At 38.8% G+C, this 6045-nt stretch overlaps 1 protein-coding gene across 2 annotated transcripts in view; it reads left to right on the top strand.

Annotated features, from left to right (window-relative positions):
* Positions 1–5886: 5886 nt before the first annotated feature.
* The window catches only part of LOC116331105 (cyclin-dependent kinase-like 5), a 49706-nt gene continuing 49547 nt past the window's right edge, over positions 5887–6045 (top strand). For both annotated transcript variants that reach the window (XM_031753672.2, XM_031753671.2), the window contains exon 1: positions 5887–6015. The gene's annotated coding sequence lies outside the window, so the exon portion shown is untranslated. The remainder of the gene's footprint in view (positions 6016–6045) is intronic.

The following is a 6045-nucleotide window of genomic DNA, read 5'->3' as shown; positions in this document are numbered from 1 at the left end:
TAGTTTCTGAGATATTCATGTCAAACGTTGTCTCTGAAAATTTGCAATATAAAAACTACCACAGACTGTCCAGGATCTCGGTGATGCCATGATGCTACGGCCTGAGAGGAGATCCTCCAGGAAACCATCGACTGCCTTGTGAGGAGCATGCACAGACATTACAGGAGTGCATATAAGCACATTACTGAGCCACATTAAAAAAGAAGTCTCTGTTTTCCATTTTAGTGAATCTAGGCCTAAAGGTTGATGATTTGGGTTTTCAAATGTTTCTCAACAATCCAGTTTAGATTTTCACCTGAAATATATCAGTTTTATTTGCATGCATTTTTAACTCGTGTGCCGGCTAAGAGAGAAGTCAACACTTTTTTTTTCACAAGTGAAATTTTCCCCTAATTTTTTGCAGCTGTGTATTTCACTCATCCGGCACCCTTGATATTTCTAATTTCACTGACCTCACACATTTCAAGTTTATTATTATTCGCTCTTTACCAATATTGTCTCTCCTCTGTATTACTAGCTATGAGCTGGCTAGTTTGGAAATAGATCTGATTCTTGTTAACTCGTTTGTAATGATTAGGCTGACATATTAATGGATTTTATGGCTGCAGCAACTGCTGCGAGGGGTATAGTTTTATTATCACTTTAAATACAAGTTAGAAAGTGGTGCCTCCTGCTTTGATTATGATGGTGATAGCAGTCATGATTATGGATTAAATAATGACTGTAACTGTATTAATATTTCAGCAAGTGTAAAATTATAGCTAATAACACAGGCAATTAGATCTCATCAAATAAGATTTACCTAATTAAACAAACCATAACATATTCCACATCACCTACTGCACTGGGTATGTACTTTCCACTCTCTCTGCATCATGTTTAGGGTCAGTCTGGTTGTCTGTCTTTTGAGTTGTTTCCTGTTTTACTTGGTAGTTGTGACAGTTTTCATTTGGACTTCCTGACAGATTCATGTTTTATTTTCCACTTTTTATTTCTCACTTTTCCACCTTGCTTCCTTTCCCCGTCTTTCCTTGGCTCTTGTTCCTTGGGACCACTATATTACATTTCAGAGACTTTCCTTCACGTAGGCAGCAGTTTTGTTGACTGGAGAGTATGTTAGTTTAAAAAATAACTTTATTTATCCGTATATTTCCGAATAACTGGCTGAAGGCCTAAGCTTGTTTTTCTTTTACTTTCCATTCTGCAGTAAGGACAAGTTGTTTAGAATCCTCCACGGTTTGTATATTCCAGCTGTGTGCTGCACCTCTTTTATAATTTGAAGGAAAAAACACTTTTTCAAAGGTTAAATCTGAGAAACCTTGATTAGAGCTCCTCTATCAAGCCACTTCTGTTCTCAAGGTGCATTTTGGAACGCAGATATCCTTCAACATTGTGTCCTGAGAGTGATTTCTATGTCAGAGGAAGGATGAGGACAGAGGAGATGAATAGGCACAAGTTTGAGAAATGACAAAAAGCTTTCTGTGTATTTTCCCTGGTTACACTCTTGATTCACAGTTGGTTTGAAGTTGGAAAAATAAACCTTGATACACTAAATCATAATTTGGTGGCTGATTCCTTTCAAGGACGTCCTTGAAGGAGATGATGACCATGTTGATGGCAAACTTTACCTCTAAGCCTCCCAGTTAACTCACATCATGACAAACTGAAGAAAACCCGATGAGCTCAGTCATTACTGACTTCTGGATTGTTTAGAGGGATCAACTAACATATTTGGAAACTGCATTTCAATTCAGTTCGGTTTTATTTACATAGCACCAAATCACAACAACACCTCAAGGTGCTTTAAAAAAGAAAATCTTAAGTGAAAAAAATGGAAAGTTAGTCAATGAAAATCAAATTTAACAAAATAAATGATATCAATTAATCACTAATTAAAATGACTTTTTATTAATGGACTATGTGTTTAAATGCAGCTGAAGTCTCAAAGTGCACACACATGCTTTCTGTAAGACCACAGTACAGTCTGGATTCATTCAGTTTTAGGACAATCCTGTCGGTGGCAGTATTGGTCAGCACAAACGCTCAAAAAGTTATGCAGCAGGTTTTGAATGAAAATAGACAGGAAGGGGAAAAACAAGTTGCTTTCTGCACACTAAAAATTAATTCGGAATTAATCTAGTACGCTATACCTGAAATGTTGCACACAAAGCATGACGGCTGCTCATTGTTAACATGTACAGTGATAAGGCTTTACAGCCCCGTGGGTATTCAGCTGACATTAATAAGACAGGAATGCTCTCTGAGTGTTACAATCACCTGGAAAATAAATATTTTACTCAATAAAATTAATGTGTGTACAGCTGTTGTTTTGCCTGTATTTGTATGGGTGAACTTTGTCTCAATGGGGCACCTTAAGTTTCTGTGCATATGTTTTTCCTCGGGGAGGGTGCAAACTGTCTTTGTGTCCTCAAAGGACGAGTTTCAAACAGTCTTTGTAAATGACAAGAAACCCCACATCAAGCAACCTGCTGCTTTATGAGCGTGGAAGGCAGAAGCTATCTGCCCTCCTTTAGCTCCAGCTCCTCAGATTTAAGAGACAAACACCAACTCTACTTTTAAGGTCAGGGTTTAAACTTTTCATTCTGATAAAGCTTACAGTCAGAGCTGGATCGGGTGACCCTGAGACATCCTTTGGATGTGCTGATAGATCAAATTCAAATTCAGACCCTTGTAGCTGTTGAGGGGTCTCTGAATTGAGGGTTAGAGCAGAAAGAAAAGCAGCATTTCTGGTCATTTATACTCCTATCAGATGAATGTACAGTACTGCGCAAAAGTCTTGAGTCACTCTTTATTTCTTCATATGTTGTTCAGTTATCGAGACTTTCTTGTCATTTTTAAAACAATAGTTCACCAAGCTTTCTAAAGGTCTTTGAAAGTTTGACTTTGGACATTGGCTTTCTTACTCGTTTTCAATCCAGTCCTTTTACCTGACCATTTTCAGAAGATTTGTTTGTTTGTTTTTTGTTAAGCCACTTAATACATATCTATGAATAATTCACCCACAAAAAAAGGCTCCCAACTCAAGGGAGGGAGCAGTTTTTTGTCTATACATAACAGAAAACTTACCAAAGAACCAATTTTAAATTAGGTATAAATTTCTTTAGCTAAATCGATGAGAAATGTCAAAAATAGCACATTTTGACAGGAATACGATAGCAGTTTTGCAACAACAACATGATTCCTAAACAACTCTTAGCTGAAAACTTGGCATATCCTGGTAGGGTGTGCAGTGCCTCCTTAAAAGTTTAATGAAACTAGAAAGGTGGAGGACAAAAAGAAGATGTGGCAGATCTAAAAAAAAAAAAAAAAAACTATCTACAGCAGATGAACATTATCTGGAAGTCATGTCATTAAGAAATAGCAAAATAAATCCAGCAAAGACCTGACACAGGACCTGAGAGATGCACCTGGCCGTTATCTGCATCTAGCCTGGGCCTCAACATCTTTGAAGCAGTGTGGGGTCATCTCAGCAGAGAACAGAACCTAACACAGTGAACATTCATAGAAGAGTGATGAAATGTCCTTCGAGAAGCCTGCAGACTACTTAAAGAAGTTACAAGAAAGCTTGACTAAGAGAGTTTAGGCTGGGAAATAAAGGTGGTTGTACCAAATTTTAACTTTCAAGACACTCTGTATTGGCCTCATATTCTATTTTTCCATGTATGTTTGTAGATATTTCAAGAAATTGCTGCACCTATTTCCAGTTTTCCTAAAGAAATATAAAGAAATGCAAGATGGATCAAGGCTTTCAGACTACTGTGTCTCCTGTGGTGACGCCTTTGGAAATAATAGCGTACCATATTTTTCGGACTATAAGGTGCACTTAAAATTCTTGAATTTTCTCAAAAATCGACAGTGCGCCTTATAATCCGGTGTGCCTTATGTATGAATTCTGGTTGTGCTTACTGACCTTGAACCAATTTTATGTGGTACACGATGCTCAGAAATCTGTGAAAAAATGTTTTAGTACGACTTTGGTAAGCTACAAAGCTGCACCGCTTGATGGATTGTCGGAGCATTACGGCTACCATAGTCAGGAGCCTCGCGGAGTAATCCGGGTCCAAACTCCACTTCAGCTCTCAAAGTCAAACGAACACTCCAGCATCAATGAGAGTTAAAAACTGTCTAAATTCTTTTATATTTCATAAAATGATCAGCGTTGCTGCTTTACCAGGTGTAACAATTAAGTTTAACATCCAGGCATCCATGAAAACAGAATTTACTAAACTTAACAGAGTTAGAAGTTAGTAGGAAGTTAGCTCGCTAGTTTCCACCTAAACATGATATAGCATGTTCTGACTGAGAGATTTCTGAAAAAATTAAAACGTACAGCTCTGCTATCACTTCCAACATAAATGAAGACTGAAAACTAAACAGCAGTGACGTTTGTAGGGTTACTGAAGTTGGACTAGCCGGTATATAATGATGTGCTCTCTGATCGCTAGCGACACAGCTATGTTAGCATAACATAAACACAATAAAGCTGGAGGATGAACGCTGACTTTTTTCCGCTCGATAAAAGTCAACGTGAGGGTTCCAGATGGTTAGGGACAAATGCAATCGCATGGCAGGATGCTGTAAACGGACCAAACTTCAGTCAGGAGAACAACTGAGACAATCCATCCAGAATACGAGGTTGATCATTATATATATTGCAACAACATGGGAATAGAGCAACTGCTAGAGAATTCAACATTAATGAATCAATGGTACGGAAGTGGAGGAAGCAAGAAGAATGAGTTGAGTAAAGTTTGACTTATCTGACTGTTTTGTTTCGCTTAATGCGCCTTATAATCCGGTGCACCTTATGGTCCGAAAAATACGGTACCCGTAAAGTGCCCTTGCTGCAGATTCTGTTGGCAGGCTTTATAATCGTGAATCCTTTCCTTTCCACATCCTGTCATTTTAACTAAGAATGTATTCTTCATGACTTTACCAATTAAATAAGTAATTAAATTAATAAGTTCTACTGACTCACTGCACCACCTAGTGGTGAAAATTGGCATTGCAAAAAGTGCAGCACAGCCCGTGTTTAGCTACAGTGGATTTCTCTTGAAAACAATGCACACACGATTCAGATATAAAGTCACAGCAGTTTCTTCACATTCCACTCTAAGTTTTTTGACTGCAGCTGGGAGTCTCAATTTATGCCTCATTCCCTCCCTGATGCATTTATATTCCACTATTACACACCATTAACGTGTACTTACTCTCTCTTGTAGTTTGTTTTGTCCAGTTTTTTGTTTGTGGTCTCTCAAAGCTCTTTTTTTCCTTCTTATTTTCCCCTCACCTAATAACCAACTGGCTGCCCCTTTCTGAGTCTGCTTCTTCTGGAGGTCTTTTCCTGTTCAAAGAGACTTCTTCCTCCCCACAGTCGCCATTTGCTTTAAGAAAGTGACAGCCCGATTGTTGTTCGTCAACACTGTAGCCTCTTTACTTTACAATATGAGACATTTTGAAATGAATGCTGTCAAGTGAATCAAGCCTTACCCTTAAGCAAGGCACTTACTCCTCTCTAATGTAGCTTGTGTATACACCTTACATCAGAACATCCTTAAAAGGCAATCTTTCTGCCTCTTTATGTACTTTGGAGTGGCCTTTAGCTAAATTATGTTGTCATATTTGAACGCGGGGTGTGATTTGCCAGAATTATGTAATTGAGAAATTAGAACAATAATATCCCACCTTCATACCAAACACCCTCAGACCGCAACACAGTTTTCAGCAACCCTCCCCTCGCCCCCCCTCTCTCCGGAAGCCATCTGTGCTGTAATTGGCTGAAACTAAGGGGGCGTTGGAATAAACAACAGTTCCGAGCATTTTCATTGGCCGCTGTCACGTCGCTCGAACTGTTGCCTGGCGATGGGCTCGGAGCTTGTCAACCGCACGATCCAGTTACTGTAGCTGCCTGCTGCAATGAAAATAACGTCGTTGGTGGGTGGATATATTTATATGGGCCTGTTTCCATCGTTTTTCCCCCAAAACAGTGACTGAGTGAGTAGTTTTTTTTATCTTTACTTGGAT

Source organism: Oreochromis aureus, linkage group 23 (assembly GCF_013358895.1).
Source record: "Oreochromis aureus strain Israel breed Guangdong linkage group 23, ZZ_aureus, whole genome shotgun sequence".
Taxonomy (NCBI): domain Eukaryota; kingdom Metazoa; phylum Chordata; class Actinopteri; order Cichliformes; family Cichlidae; genus Oreochromis; species Oreochromis aureus.
The sequence above is the reverse complement of the archived record's forward strand: the minus strand, read 5'-3'. Positions and strand labels throughout refer to the sequence as shown.